The following is a 16,161-nucleotide window of genomic DNA, read 5'->3' as shown; positions in this document are numbered from 1 at the left end:
TACGTTTTATCGGCGCCCACCTTTTTCTGTGGATAGCCAGCACCTGACGTCACGGGCGCCGCGATCGTGAGCCAAGCATAATTTTCGCACTGCAAACCATAGCAGGGTTCGAAAATTGAGAGCACTGCAGTCTGCTGCATTGGAGAAATGCGTAAGCATTGCATTGTTGCTGCTGTTGCAGTGATTAGGTGCTTCGTTTGTGCTACTATGTGCTTCGTTTGTACACTACACGTGACTTGGAATGGCGTTTCAACTTTCCTAAGTTCGTTATCACATGACGCTTATCATATGACCCTTGAATGACTTTGCAACTTTCTCAAGTTCGTTGTCACGTCGCATGGCTCTTGAGCCATCATTGTCAAGTGAAACTTATCACATGGCCATTGGAAAACGTCATTACTTTCTTTCATTTTCATAAATCATCGTTAGTCACATGACACTTGTCACACGACCCTTAGACTACGTCATCACTTCTTTATGCAACTCATTGTTCTTCACATGACACTTCAAGTTTATTCGTTTGCGTTACTACACACTACACCGTCATCACACAATTAAATATAACACATGACAGGTACGACTTCGTGTGGACACATTCTGCGGACACATGTGCGGAGAACTTCCTTTGACAGTTTTTCCCTCTCGTGAGGAATATAATTCACTCGCGATAATAAGCGGATTATAGAAACGCCCACCTACTTGCAATGCTCCCAATGCTATCCTTCGGGGAGGTGAGCGTCTTGGCCGTGGAGCCAAACCTGTCCAAGAGGCGACATGTGGAGTCATGGCACATACGGCTCACAAAGGTGGCGATGAATAGTACTCCAGGAACGCTCCACTCCGCGTACCTTAGTGGACTGCGCCACGTGTTAACAAAGGGAGAGCGAAGCCAGCACCCCGCTGCTGCTGGCACAGTTTAGTCAGCCCTGAAGAAGGGACCGAGTTGGTCCTGAAACGTTGGGCAATATTAAAATATTCGTTGGCGTCAGTTTCCTCTCAACTATCTCAAGAACCCAACCAGACGGACTACCGTCGAAGATGTTTTCGGTCAGATATTTACACATATATACTGCTGGCCGATATTAGTTCATTTCAACCGAATGCTGCTCAAAAACCTCGTGCAGTAGCACAAAACCGGCAGTTGAGGGGGATTACATTCAATTCGAAGGCATTTTAAACGCCCGTGTAGCACAGGTATTGCTTGAGGTGTGTCGAGTTCTTTGTAGAGGCGCACATAGTTGTTCGCGAGTGCAACCAGCAGCAAAATAAGGCGGGGCACGCGACAGCCGGCAAAAAAAAGCAAAACTGCATCACCGCGCCGTCTGACGTTGCACGTTTGGTGTAGTGACCTTAGTGCGTGAATTCGCGTTTCTTCGTGCTCGCAGCCATATCCTGTTCCGACTTTCCGGCGAGTAAGCTAGTTAGATCGAGGGCTGGGCGCCATGAGCCGGTGTTTTTCAACTATCGCGTCGCGTGCATAGTTCAGCGGCTCACGACGGCCGGGGAAGCGTGCGCCCTTCGCTTTGCAGTGATTTGGCAGATAACCTATCTTAGCTGGCTCGGCGAAGCACCAGCTCAGCATGCGTTATTGCCTCCCTTCATTGCTGCTTTCGAGGGCTTAAAGACAGCGTCTTGTCTACAAATGAGAGCGAACAGGCCGAAAAGCAGAATGCATTGAAGCGAGAAACTTTATTTTGCGAATGTTCCTATGCATTGTCGAGGGTGCCGCACGTGATCACAATTTCTTCAGAGCAAACCGGCGCGTCTGGCGAGAGTGAAAATTATAATGCGTACCGCGTGGTAAACGAACGATGACATGTCGGCGCGCGAGCCACCCCAGCAAACCACAAACCTCCCATAGATGTCCAGATTAAGTCTGAACGTCTATGCACCAAACCAAAATCTCTCAGACGTCTTATCTACCAACCTTTTTTCGTGGAAAAGCTGCAGACGTACCCACGACATCATATCTGCCTTAACCTAGACTTCTCGTAGATATTACTTGTCACGTCCTGGGTATGTAAGCGAGATATATAATTTAAGAATTCCATATTTTTCAATCGTTCGATATTTCGTGTTGCCTTACTGCATTTAAAGTTTGAAATCGCTGTTGACTACAAATTGGAGGCATGACCAGCGCTGCCTGTGTTTTTGTGTTTTTTCGTGCTCGCTTCACGGCAACATTATCCTGCCTAGAAAGAAGAAAAATACGGGAAGTAGTACAGACAAATCTGAATGCACACGCATCAGGTTTCTGACTCAACTGTACGCAGTTGGTTTGAAATGCCAGTCACTTTGGTCAGGATTCGCATTGTTATTTCATTACTATTCTTACATTCAATTTATACCTTGTGCTACAGCCTGCAAGCTATCTCAACCACACTGAAAAGTGAGGACACACTAAAAAACTTTTGTTATTTAGCAGCCAGGACTATATAATAACCATTTTTTCTGATTAAGCATGTTTTATTCAACTTATCCAACTATTTAAAATACAAGAATTGGTTCAGTTCAATTTTTGGGAGTTATTTTTTTTTTCAAAAATGTCTTAAATCTGCTAATCGCGCTAGCAATGATAACTATTGGAATGTTGAGCTGAGGAAAGCTTAGGCATTTGTGTTGCTGAATGTGTGACCTCATATTTCTTGAGAATAAACTTCTTGAGTCCCGCTTTTTATCATCATGTCAACACTGTAATCATGTCCAGTGCAGGCCAAAAATTTCTCCAGTTAACCCTGTGCCAGCGGCGGCCCCCTTATCCCAGCAAACTTCCGAACCTCATCTGCCCACCTGCCCTGATCCTCTCTGCTGTGCTTGCATTCTCTCTGAATCCAGCCCGTTACCCTAATGATAATTGGTCATCTTGCCTTCATGCTACATGCGCTGCCCATATGCCTGTTCTATGCTGCGGACAGGCGGCGGCGGGGAAAGTGCGGTGAATTGTCTAAGCCGCCATCGCGTTGTAGTTCGTATAGTATTTTATCAATAATAGCGCAAACTGCGCATGGCGATTGCAGCTGTGAAAAAAGTAATATGCTACAATTTAAAAATAATTAACTTATTTTTCATGCCACACCAAGCCTGCTACTAAGTACAAAAAAGAGACGATACAAAATATGTGACAGTTTCGCACATGCGCACGAGGCTAGGTTCAGCCATGGCGGCAGTGGTAGAGCGCAGGGCGTGTGCGATTTCAATCGTGTTCCGTGGGAACATTGTGTTTGAAGAACCTCGACACAGAATTAATTATTCCCTTATTATTGCTGGCGAGATTGTTCAACCGTTCTTTCCTTGATGGAGCTGAAGGAAGACAGTTTGCTTGCTTTTACTACTCGGCGAAGTGGACCCGTCAGTACGAATTAGGACTACAAGTCGTTTTCACCGGCTGGGATCGTGACCTTTCTTGGTGCGTACTCAGTCTCAGTTTACTCATTGAAGTGTATTTTATGCTATTTTTTGCGTTCGTAATGAAAAAATTCTAACGCATTTATCGGCACGTTATATTTTTACGCTCACTCGTTTGGCTGTTTTGCCAAACTCGCTGTGTATTGAAACAAAGGCTGGTGATGTATGCAACCAGCTGGCCTCTACTACCGAAATGTGGGCATGCGTTCGGATGGTGTGCCGAAGTGCGTGTGCAAGCACACTCCGCTCAGCACGACTGCCTTTTAGTGCTGCAAGGGCAACCTTTCACGCTTCATAGACTTGCATCGGTAAAAGTGGCGTAAATTACTGGGTTTGTTTGTTGTGGTTGCTGTGCCATTCTCTTGTCACCTGTAAAAGTGAACAATTATGCTTTCTTTTGCAGCAACCCTGGCCTATTGGGCTCGGCTGAAGAGTATTGATGCCACCGCAGCTGTTAACCTGACGATTATGCTCAACGAGAAGATTCAGTGAAAGCGCCGAGCGCAATAAAATACTGACGCACTAGGAAGTCATCTGCAGTGTTTTGGGCTCCCATGATGGCCATGTACTCGCTTACTCAACTGTATTTGAGCTAGCTGGAGTGCTTGGACGTCCCGACGACTCCATAGGGAAGTCTGTGGCTGGGATGCAGTAGGTCTCCGTTCCATCTGGAATTGTAACAGGTGTCAGCTGCGTCTCGTATTGCAGCTGGTTCCAGTCTGGAAATGTGTCTCTTAAAACAGTAGGACTGGAACCAGTTAGAAATTTTCACCTGGATATTGATCTATGTATAGTCATATTCTCTTTATATAGACGTCTAGGCTACGTAGACTGGGCGTACTTACATGTTCACAAATATCTGATAAATGTAGAGCGTGATGTCTGCAGTACGTACAGTCTTTGTCAAAAGTTTAGAGCCCAGGGGGTTTGCTTCTAAGCCTCGCAGTGGGACTCCTGTAACATTCGTGGTAGTCCTACCGATTGTAGGAGGCAGGACCAGAAATCTTCTTACCTTTAGCAAATTTGGAGCGCTGGAGATGCATTACGAACCAGACAGTGTGCTTCAGAAGCAAACCCTCTGGGCTCCAAACTTTTGACAAAGGCTGTACCTACAACGTGAACTGGACCCCAATTTTCATGTTGTAGGTACGTAGATTTTTCGTAAACGGTACTAATATGGATGTCTAATGGAGGTGTCTAATGTCCAGCGTAAATATCTTGCTGATGTCTATGGTACGTTTTATGGTTTACTGGGACGGTAGATGTAAGAACGTGAAAAAAAAAATGCACAGGATGATTAGCAACAGCTGTCATCACGGTGCAGCTGTCGTAGACGAAGATAAGAATGTCATAGAACGGTGTTCAGTATGAGGAGATGTGGGTGGAGAGGGCTGGATTGGGTAGTGGGATAGCTGGGTGCGTGTTCAACGTCCTTGACCAATTCTCTCAATGTCGAGAACGGGAATTTCGGACACATAAAGACGACTCCTGCGCGGTACCATGGGGGTTCCTGTGAAAGGGGAGAAGTCGATTTATCTGAGGACGACCTGCGGCTAAAAAATAGGGTAAGATCTGTTGCGACACTATGTTATCTATCAAGTCACTGCGAAGTGAACAGCGCATTTATCATCGTCCGTCGTGCACCGTCGAACTGCGAGCGTGATATGGTGATTAAAAAACTGGGGCCCTTCGTGACATGCGCTGCATATCGCCAGTTTGTTCACCAGAAGGGAAGAAATAGATATGGCTGCGAGAACAAATACACATGCGTGTGCATAGCAAGGCCTTAGCGCCAGACGTGCAACTTCAGACTGCGCGACGATGCAGTTTTGCCGGTGTTTGCAGCCTGTGGCGTATACCAAGCCTTACTTTGTCGCTCTCTGTACAGATGACTATGCAGACCCCGTTTATCTAAATGTGAGTTCAGCCTCTGTAGCATCAGCTATGCACAGCCTCGATGACTCAGCGAGCATGAGGGCAAAAGAAACAACTGCTCCGCCTTACGCCATGTGCAGTATCGCGGCATGAGCTGCGCTCCGTTGTCGGCGACTTCTCGCTTGAAACTGCAGAGGCAACGGAAAGTACAACACGGACCAAGGTGACCTGGGCTTTCACTTGGATTTGTATGGAAACAAAGTGTTAAAAAGAAAGAAGGAGTGGTCTCAGGATTTGCACACTGTGGTCCGACGTCCGAATTTGTTGAAAAACGCTTCGCTTCCTCGATGGATCCTGATAGGGCGTCGTGTCGTCGCTCGAGCTTGTTTTGAAAGAAAGGCGGTGTCGATATTGAAGCTGTTTAGCCTTCAGCCGCATAACACTGACAACTGCAATGACCTGTTCTCTTTAGTGAAGCCTGAAATATTTATTAGTGATGTTGCTTGAACACCCGTGATGTGCGTAAGCACCACGACTGTGGCTCGCAGTTGCTGTGGTCGATGTGCACGATGAATGACAGCGCCGCCAACGTCTTCAGATGTTTCTTCTCATTGGTTCATGACAAACTTGTCTTCGCGACGCCCGTGTTGCTGCTCTGTAGTATAGTCTAGGTTCCGCCGTGTAGACAGCTGCGTTGCTGTGTGTCATCTGTAGATCATCTGACACGCTTACTTGCAAGTCGACATCGCATAAAAAGAACATTACACCTCTTCCTACACAACCATTCGCGAGTGCGTCTTCATTGACTACACCGTTAAAATAGATGGTCAATCACCACCGAAATGACACAGCTTAAACGTTAGCTTATTTTATGTTATTTTCATTTGAGATGCCTCAAGGACCTTTTTTAACAGCAACGGTTCCTTAGACAAGTCCCTATTGCATAAACATCCGAATTCTACTGTGCAGCGCCGCAGATAGCGACCAGCATAAATCTTGCAGATTTTAAAATAATCAGTGGTACACATGTTTGTTGGATAGGCTGCATTATTTAAAAAAATTCCGGGGACCATTAAGCTCCGCCTTAAGGGTATGACGCAGTAGTGTTAATGGGTGCCTTCAGCGGCCTGGCGTCCTCTTTCGACACGGCGTCCTCTTTCGCATCACTTCGACACGGACTCTGTTCTTTCCTTTCATTTCTTTTATTGTATTCTTTTCTTTTTATTTGTTTTTTATTTGTTCCTTACTATGCAGTATGAGGTGGTCGCATAAAGCCCCCAAACTATCGCAATGAACGAACATATTCCTCAGTGGTCGAGGGATAGCGCGGCCAGCTCAACTCCTATAGGGGGCCGCTGATCGAGTCCCAGCTCAACCAGTTTCCTTTTCAGTGGAACTGTTTTTCTTTCTTCACTCACTACGTAATGGTGGTGGAATGACGACATGACCTTGTAAGCCAATGAGTAATTGTGCAGTGACATTATCACTGTTGTACTGTGTGATCGTTGCGGGGTGTTCGAATTACCCCCGCGAGGTCATGTGGTTGTGACGTCTCCAGCCTCTCGATCGATCCCCATTTTGTCGACACGCCAATGCAAACTATGGCAATTTCTCCGCTGAACGGAACCCTTAACGCTGTTGCCTTAAAAATCTGCAATTCCAATCAGGAAGTAGCTACAGTATTTTTAAAGCATGCAGAAAAAGCGCAATTACTCGTGAGACTTTGTTCTGATAGAGAACCCTTGCAGTTGCTTCAGAAATCTTGCCCCGAGGGCAGTGAACCGAACAAGTCGCATTGTGTTCGCACTGCTTTGGGGCGCGCAGAGGCATGAGTCAGACGTGCAGAAAAGCGTTACTTGTGTGCAGTGCAGTCCGAGTTTAAAAAGATCAGGCCACTGCTGATTAGCGAACGAGGAGTATTTGTAAGCGACAGTGGGTGTCGAGCATTGATGTTTGGTTTGGTTTGATGTTTATTTTCACAAAAATATGTAGAGACAAAAGTCTCTACATCAGTTTATGACCAAATGAACAAGTCAGTAAATCAATAACTGCTGGAATAGCATTAAGTGAGGAGGAAAGTAGAAGAAGTGGCTAAGTGAACCAGTTCGCAGACGTGTTTTCTTGCACTTAGAGCTTTTAGTTTCACTGCCCCATAATCTCTAGGCATTTGCTTTGATGTGCACTGATAGTTTTATTTAGTTAAGGCTAATACGTGTATCGTTTTATAGCCTTTTTTGATAATATTGTCACGTAGTGGTGACTGCAGTCCGGCGAGCGAGGATGGCTACCAAACGAAACTCTTTATTTTGGCTGACTTGCGCCCACAAAGTACAGAATGCCGACTGTTCTCGGCCAGGCTCAATTTAAAGACAATAGCGAACTTTCGAGATAAAGCGTGCAGAGTTACAACATTCTGGAACAACGTAGAATCGGCTCCGCCTGGATGCGATCAGTCGAGATAAGTCTGGTCGCGTCATGCATCGCAAACAAAGCGATACAGCGGCGTGCCGGCAGCTTTAAAGAATGAACAAACAAACACTACACAGAATCGCGACATTACTCCCCTCTCAAAGAAGCATCGACCAGATGCTTTAAAACAATTAAAGTGATTAAAAACAAATAAAATGTACTTCGCACAATAAACACCGAGAGTGGAAACGCAGCGTTCATTAGCGCCCATAAGGCTTTAGACGGCCGACATGGACAACTTCTAGTCGTACGCGGCGTCGCTGGGATGCAGTCATTTCCTCAGGGACGACTTCATAGTCCAGTTCACCTAGCCGACGCAGAACCTTGTGCAGGCCGAAATAACGGCGCAAAAGCTTCTCACTCAATCCGCGGTGGCGAATGGGCGTCCAAACCCAGACTCTGTCTCCTGGCTTGTATTACGCGTTGCGTCTTCGTGGGTTGTAGCGTCTAGCGTCGGTCCGTTGCTGCTCTTTGATCCGTAATCTCGCAAGTCTTCGGGCTTCTGCGTGTTGAAGGTAGGCGGCGACGTCGACGTTTTCTTCGAGTGACGGTTAGCGGCTCTTCTATTTCGTTAGCATCCAAACGTCCATGCAGCGGTTTTTCCAAGGTGTATTTTTTCACCAAAACTCTGACAACATGATCCTTCTTAGACTAGTTCGCGTCGCCCCCGCAGAGTGGCGTCGATTTCGTAAAAATCGCCAATGCAGTCACTTGATGATGATTGATGATGATGATGTCCTCAGGATTAATGGCACATACCAACGGCGGGGGGTTGGCCAGGGTGCATAGCGGTTACAAACACTTGATCTCACCTGCCGCTTTTCTCTTCTTCCTTGCTCGTAAGACTTGCTCTTTAATTCACTACCTGAAATCGCATTTCTTTTGCTCTCATAGTTCTGCGAGTAATGCTCACCTGCTGACCAATGAATAGATCATCCGGAGCGAGTCGGCATCACTGGAAGACACGATCGCACGTACCAGATAACGCCTCTTGTGGCACTGTTGCACTCTGCCACTAATATCTTGGGCGGAAAAATTTCTAGGAAAAGTCTTCCTATAGTGCGGTTGAGCCTTGGCTAATGTAGACACATTCGCCCTAGCAGTTATGCTGTTAGCGTCAAGTGAAACGCGAACAAGAGTACTGAAACGCAAACCACAGAAATGGAAGATATTAAACTAGGCAGGGAGAGTACCAGTGCGGCGGATTTTCGCATCGAAGGGGTAAAGATCATTCTTTGGAACTGTTAATAGGCAATGGCTGTATTTCTCCTTTCCAGCCGCTAATATTTTTTACTCTTTGTGATCGAGGTTCAGTTGTTCTGTTCGCGTTTCATTGGGTGTTGATGATGGCACACTGGAATCAAACAGCTTGGCTTCAATAATATCGACACACGGTATAGGCCACCACGTATAAAAAGAGCACCCGGCCTCTCTTTCATCGTCCGCAAACGTTGAGGCGCCGCCAAGAACAGCGGTGGCCCCTTTCGTAAAAGTTCAGTTTGTTTTGCTATATAATTCTGATTTCCAATACAGAGCACCGTAATGCTTTCTCATTAATGCAGATAATAACCTTCTAACCAAAGTCAAAGATTGTTTGAAGATGTTGGTTGGTTGGTTGGTTTATGGGGTTTAACGTCCCAAAGCGACTAAGGCTATGAGAGACGCCGTAGTGGAGGGCTCCGGAAATTTCGACCACCTGGGGTTCTTTAACGTGCACTGACATCGCACAGTACACGGGCCTCTAGAATTTCTCCTCCAAAGAAATTCAACCGCCGCGGCTGGGATTGTTTCAAGATGTGAATGGGAGCTCGCCTCTGTACTTAAACTACCACACACCCGAGCGTACTGTCACTCTGGCCGCTTTGAATTTTGGCTGTTCTTTTTATTGGGACAGATATGTTTGGTACAGATATACCATCATTTCCTCCCCGTACTTCTCTTCGCCAGCTTCGTCATTTTCCGCTCACTCTGCTCTCTGACCTCACTTTCGCTACGCGGGTTGTGTAGCCGGCTTTCCTCCCTAAAGAGGCTGTGCTCTTCACTCTTTTTTTTTTCTTCATATCTCTTTTAAATAAATATGCACACTTACGGATGCCATATCTCTACACCCGAAGTTGCACTCCTTGGAGGAATTGTTCTCAAGATGAGTGATATCGCGAAGGAAATCGCACAGTTACACAATAGGCACGAGGGGCCGCTACGACCGGCCACACCTTTTTGCGTAGCACCTGGCTCCCTTCTGAACGCACTCTGCACGTTTTCGGGACACTCGAATTTCGCTTCTTATTTCTGCTGCAGCATTTACCTTACTGACGCGGTATACGTACACAGTATGAAGCGATGTGAAGGCCACCTACCGTGTCTCATCCAATCCAGAGTAGCCAGTCGCTCCCTCGTCCACGAAAACAGTTTCGCACTGTGGAAAATACTAACTCTTTTTGTTGCCTTCTTGCAAAAACGGGCTTAGGTGAAACACTTTAATTCAGCTAGATTGAGCATAAAGCAGTCGCCATTATGCAGCCGCCGCGGTAGTTAGGTTTATGTGGGGCACCTGTTCGGGGGCTCCATTTGCTTGCTTCGGCCTCTTTCAAATGGAAGCGAAATTAAGAAAAAAAAAACTCCCACGCACTGAAAATCTTGTGCGCGAACATAATTCCAGGTTGCTTAAAAATGACCCAGCCGTCCGTTACGTCTTGTCTGACAGCCCAGGTGAAAATATATGTAAAAATGTACAAGTTTTTAATCGCCTTCATATCTTCTTAGTGTGTACATCAACCAGGGCCGTCGTTAAATAGGAACAAAATGAAGCAAACGATGATAAATGTTCTCCGAAACATTATTTTTCTGCTTTTCCCAAACTGGTAAAAAGAAATCGCGGAAAAAGCCACTCCAGCGGCAAAAAAAAAATGCAGTGCTGGCATCAAAAATTTTACGACACATCTTTTCACTTTCGATCCCATCAGCAATTTACGGCCGGCAGCGGCGTAGTAAGGAATCTGTACAGAGATTTCTACATAAAAGAGGCAGAGGCTTCATTTGGCCAGCCCCCACCGCCTTCGCTACACGCCCCTGATGCTGAGCCGACTGGTTGATCATAGCCCCGTGCACTGCTCCCCCGCGAAAACTCCCATGTTACACTTGTGGCCACGACGCCCGCGCCCCAAAAAACTTTGCGTCAGAAGTGTTTTTGAAGTAGACATAAAAAAAAAACCTCCTTGTGCGCTCGTCTTTCGCGCTTTTGGAGATGTGAAACATCGCGTCTCGAAATCAGATCCGCCTGCTGGGAGCCGAGCTCTTGAATACTTATTTACGCCTCTGAGGCAAAAGCTAACAGCGAGAAAAGGAAGCGCGGAAGGGGCGGGGAAGAGGCGACGCTAAGTACGCCGGTGGATGGAGGCATCCTCTGACGCCCAGTGTGCCTACCCCCATCGCCAGCAGCAGCAGCACCAGACGGATGCCGCGTGGGTTGCGAAACATTCAGTGCATGCTGCGCGCAACGTACGCCCGGCGCAGCGGACGGTCGATAACGGTTTTCGCTGGAGCGCGCATAAAGCCTGCGGAGAGCACTCCCGTCACTGCGCAATGCCGCAGATGCGTGGAAAAGGAAGCAGAAACCCCAGTGGCGTTTTTTTTTTTTTTTTTTGCTGGTTGCTGCGCGCTTTGCCTCGTTTGGGCTCCGCCGTTTTCTGTTTGCCCCATAGCTGTTTGAACGGCACCTTGGTGAGCGTATACTCGCTTCTTCTTTTTTTTTTATCTTTTTACACCTCTTTTATTTTTTTTCAGCCGGACAGACTTTTATTCGCACTTGTTTTATCACGGGTAAACGCGCACCGAAAATAGCAGCCAGCTTAGTGCACACAGAAAACAGCGTACGAAGTCAGTATGCAAAGTGAGCCAGCTCCCTTTCCACTTCCTCTAATTCAGAGGAAGATTGTTTTAAAAGGCGCGGATGATATACGCGGTCTCTTTTTTATAGTAACCTGCCTGCGCGTAGGAAGCGAATGGTGTAATAAATACAGAGGGCTTATTAAAAAGAACTGCATACGTGGGCATATTTATGTGTTCAGTAGCTGTTTTATGTAACCCGCGAGCCAAGCATAATCTAGTGCAGGTCAGAGAACTTATTAATATTAACCGTTTTGTATGGAGTAAGCTAACTAGAAGTCCTAACTAACCATCTCGTGTGGAGGTAACAGGAGCCCTTGACAATATAGTGTAGAAAAACGGGCCGTTAATCACTGGTCCTCTGGTAAAGAGGTTAACAGTGGTTTGAAATACTGTTTTCAAAGCAATATTTGGCTCGAGCGCTCGACAGCAGGGCAGAATCTTTGTGAAATTCAACAGTGATAGCAAAGGGAAAGCGATAAAAATGCGAATCGCTTCTCAAAAAAAAAAAAAAAAGCACTGAGGCGTGCGTATACCACGCAAAAGTCGAAGGTCATGCGAGCTGGTCAAATCATGTCATAGAGCTGTCTGAAAGGAGGAGCCCTTCACTGATGGCTTTCTGCGCTGGTTGTTTGCGTGTGGCCCGAGATACCGAAGGAAGAACGCATCTTAACTCGTTTTGTGGCTGTGTCAACCGGGAATAAACCAGCTGCACGTGACAAAGTTAGAGGTTAGCATAAAAGTTCCCTTTCTGCTCTTTAGATGGCGCCGGTGCTCGCAGACTTCTCAGCAACCAGAAAATGCACGGATAACGAACATGCACCCGCTTGCTCAAATTTTGCCTGAAATTCAACGTGTTCCTGTCAGGGATTATAAAACATACTGGCACGAGGGTTTATGATGTTTACTTCTTAAAAGAGTGTTCTGTTTTAAGAAGTTATCATTGTTACCTTATTGTGATGCGTCTCGCATATTTTTACTCAAGATACAAATAGGAAAGCAAAATACGCAGCGAGTGTGTTGGATTCGAAACAAGGCGCATATAGGATGTGCCAGACCGGCAGTCACCATTACGCTGGATGCTAGCCCCGCTGCGGTGGCTCAATGGTTACGGCACGCGGCTGCTGACCCGAAAGACACGGGTTCGATCCCGGCCGCGGCGGCCGAATTTCGATGGAGGCGAAATTCTACAGGCCCGTGTACTGTGCGATTTCAGTGCACGTTGAAGAATCCCAGGTGGTCGAAATTACCGGAGCCCTCCACTACGGCGTCCCTCATAGCCTGAGTCGTTTCAGGACGTTAAACCCCCCCAAACCATAAACCTCGGCCTTGTGCCGTAAAATCGCGACTCTAACCACCCACCAGAGCAAACTGGTCGCGTAGCTTGGATTCTGAGCCACTTCACTGGCCCTCTTCTGGGCTACCAGAAGTGTGCTGCTGTGTCGCCAACGCGTAGCCGGCGCTGTTCATGCTCACTCATGGAAGTAACTATGACGCAGCCGCCGTTTGGCCAGCTTGATCACGTAACTTTATCCGCCCCCGCTTTCACTAGGCAAACTTAAAGGGGTACAGACACAAAAGGTTGGGTGTCCCTTTTTTTCTTTTTTGCTTTGAAAGAGGTTTACGGGCCTAGTAATGACGAAAATGAGCTGAAAATACCAGCGCGCAGCATTAATAATTGATTACAAACGATTATGTGTCTACAGTTTCGGTCTCGGTCGGCGCCAGTGCTAAAGTGCACCTTGACGTCACGGTGCACCGGCCAACCTGAACTCACAATACTGATGACGTCGGCGTCGCCGGCAAGCACTGGTTGTTCCTGAGAACAATCACTGGATTCGGTGACGTCACAATAATTGGGGAAAGTGCACTTTGATGCCACGATGTAGGTGGAAATGCGGAGCGGCTCCTCGGACAGCATTAAAAATCATTTTAAATTATGTCCCACTCAACGCCTGCAACTGAAACTCGCTAGAATGCAGCTCGTTACGCCCACCAAACAAATGATGTCGTTTGTTCGCGTTCAAAATTTTGTGTCTGTATCCCTTGAATGGATAGAAAAAAACATACTACATTTAAGCAACGGCTGCTAAATGCTAACGTGGGCCATTTTTTTTTTTTTTTCAATTTGCGAACATTTTACTGTGTGTTTTCTAAGCACATGTTTCTCGCTCCTTCCGCGTAACATGACTTGGAAAACATAATAGTCAAGTTCTGCATATAATGTAAGCATCTTCTTTCGATGATGATTGGCTACCTATCCATGCTTTGCGGGCTGATATATTACATATCGTAAAAAATATTACTTTGTTACCGTTCAATGAAGCTAAATACTCTCAGTCAGGGGTGCTTCTCCTTCCTCTCGATAAAAGGCTAGCCACCAAGCAAAAGAAATGGGTAGAGCCGCGCTAACGAAAGAATTACGCAACACCGGTAGGTTTTTTTTTTCTTCTTTGTAGTGCGAAGAAAGCGCTGAGAAAGTTGCAGAAGTTCAGAGCTCTAAACCGTGCGGCTTACTCATAGCGTCTGCAGCGGCGTAATCTCTCAGATGCAGCAAGGGGACAGCAATGTGAATCCAAAGAACAACCCCCGTTCGCATTCTTTGCAAATCTTGCAGGTTTCATACAAGTATCACCAATACACAGCTTCTTTGAATATTGAAGTTATACATTCTTGTCCAAGGGCACAGCAGCCCCAATTATTACTTTTTCCTCCACTAATCAGGAGCTTCTTGAGAATTTGTTACCCCATTCTGCAAAAATAATCAATGAATCTAGAGCCAGCGAAAACAACGGCTGTAATTGCGACACACAGTGCGAAAGAAGAAATGTACTAGTGGCTAACAATATTTTTGGGCAAGATTTCGAGACCAAACAATATTTGCTGAAAAATATTATTATTACATCCTAAAAAGCACTGCCTCGGCCTCACAGCTGAGGTCCATGATGGTAGCCTAAGCGCAAGAATTAATCGAGATAAATATAGATAAATCTAAATAATTCAGTGAACTGATTACGGTAACTTGTATTCGTCTATTATACTCTTGGTACAAGGGGGCCTTTCAGTACAATGTGCTTTGTAGAGAGCGGATGAAGAGTTGCTGCCCCGCGCGTTAGCGCATCACAAAACATACTTTTTCGTTGAAATAAAGTGGACCCTTCTTTACGAAGAGACGCGGGTTCGATCCCGGCCGCGGCGGCTGGAATTTCTTTGGAGGAGAAATTCTAGAGGCCCGTGTACTGTGCGATGTCAGTGCACGTTAAAGAACCCCAGGTGGTCGAAATTTCCGGAGCCCTTCACTACGGCGTCTCTCATAGCCTCAGTCGCTTTGGGACGTTAAACCCCATAAACCAAACCAAACCTTCTTTACGAAGCTTAGTTCATATTATGTCGAACATATTGTTCAATGCACCGCTTTACCGCAAATGCAGGTGCCAGAACGTATGTGTATGTTTCCGCTTATTTTCCGCCTGAGCCTCGGAAGCAGTTACGGTGGCCATCTCTTTTTTTGCTGGCGTCAAAGGCGGCAGGTTCTCTTCCCAGCCCCTTCACTGCTAGGGTACGTGATATTAATGATGCAACCCGTCCGGTTCTTGAACGATGAGAAGTGCAAGGTATATGAGAGGAAGGAAAGGTAACCGGCGGTTTTTTTCATGCCAAAGCTACCCTTGAGATTCCACCAGGGTGCATTGTGGTGCATTGAAATCTCAGTGCACGCAAGCCATCGCAGTTCGGGTTCATCGAAAAGTGGCCGCCACGGTAGCGACCGAACACGCGACCTCGATCGTGCCCAGGAGCGGAACGCCCACTGATCTACCGTGGGTGCGACAGATAGGAACTCATTCCGCGACAAGGAAGGTCCCTAAGTCCAACGATAAGACGAACAAGCCATAATGCAGAATATACGCGGGTTTTTCGCAACATCTCTGACAGTTATCAAAATCAAGCGTTTATTAGCATTAACACATGCAAGCCGTTGAATTGCTTAATGTCAGTTAAAACTTAGTTTCGATTGAACAGCATTTTTGTTTCTTTTGTGCTTTAAGAATAATTACTTTTAAAAGAAAATTTGCGTCTTTTCTTTATTCATTTTTTCATGTGTGGTTTTTAAACGAATTCAATGTGTGAACATCTGAATGACTGGGCAGCCTAACATTCTGTGCGATGTGTGTGCGAAAATTATCCAATACTTTTGTCCAGTCCATTCGTAAGCAGAGGCATGTAGCTCTAAAGGATATATCGGTCTGTGCCTCCGCTCAGTGCTTAACCTTGAGCAAAGATATCAGAGATACGACACAGCTCATTTTGGATCGAGAACGCATGTTTTTATATTTCATTATTTTTTTGTTGCCATGCTTATCTCCCACGGATGCAGTTGCCACTCAGTTTGCTGAGATACACGTGGCGCGTATGTATCCTTGCACAAGGCTGAGTGGTCTTGCCGTCACGCCTGCAGCCATAGCGGAGGTGTACGTATGATTCTTCGGTCACGTTGACATCTGCCCACTTCATTGTGCGGGAAGTAGG

General features: G+C 46.3%; 1 long non-coding RNA gene and 1 pseudogene across 2 annotated transcripts in view; both read left to right on the top strand.

Moving 5' to 3' along the window:
• Positions 1 to 16,161, top strand: part of LOC149352696 (uncharacterized) — a 42,456-nt pseudogene that overhangs the window by 20,664 nt on the left and 5,631 nt on the right. The gene's annotated exons all lie outside the window — the stretch shown is intronic.
• LOC149352697 (uncharacterized) lies at positions 1,898 to 3,934 on the top strand. The gene is made up of 2 exons (XR_016289547.1): positions 1,898 to 3,406; positions 3,809 to 3,934. It is a non-coding gene; the product is annotated as an uncharacterized LOC149352697 (long non-coding RNA).

This window comes from Amblyomma mixtum, chromosome 3, assembly GCF_055824585.1.
Source record: "Amblyomma mixtum isolate Tamu chromosome 3, ASM5582458v1, whole genome shotgun sequence".
In the NCBI taxonomy this organism is placed as follows: Eukaryota; Metazoa; Arthropoda; class Arachnida; order Ixodida; family Ixodidae; genus Amblyomma; species Amblyomma mixtum.
This window is presented reverse-complemented; position numbering and strand designations above follow the sequence as displayed.